Consider the following 238-nt stretch of genomic DNA (forward strand, 5'->3'; position numbering starts at 1 on the left):
GCACCCCGATCCAATGGGTTAACATTCTATTTCTTAAAAGCTCTAGGGATCCAGCAGGTTGGCTTCCTTGCCAGTCCCTACTCAAAATTATGATAAATATGTACACTAATTCTTTTCACCTACCTTATATACTGTATAAATAAACATTCTAAAATAACACATTTGTTTTTTCTCTAGTCTTTTCTACTCTGATAAATTTCCTATACCCGCTACTTGTTATACTTATTGTTCAGCATTC

General features: G+C 34.0%; 1 protein-coding gene across 1 annotated transcript in view; it reads right to left on the reverse strand.

The window, feature by feature from the left end:
• LOC119594003 (exportin-T-like) overlaps positions 1–238 on the reverse strand; it is a gene marked incomplete in the record, with an annotated part of 14,234 nt that overhangs the window by 3,442 nt on the left and 10,554 nt on the right.

The sequence above is a fragment of the Penaeus monodon genome, chromosome 33 (genome assembly GCF_015228065.2).
Source record: "Penaeus monodon isolate SGIC_2016 chromosome 33, NSTDA_Pmon_1, whole genome shotgun sequence".
Taxonomy (NCBI): Eukaryota; Metazoa; Arthropoda; class Malacostraca; order Decapoda; family Penaeidae; genus Penaeus; species Penaeus monodon.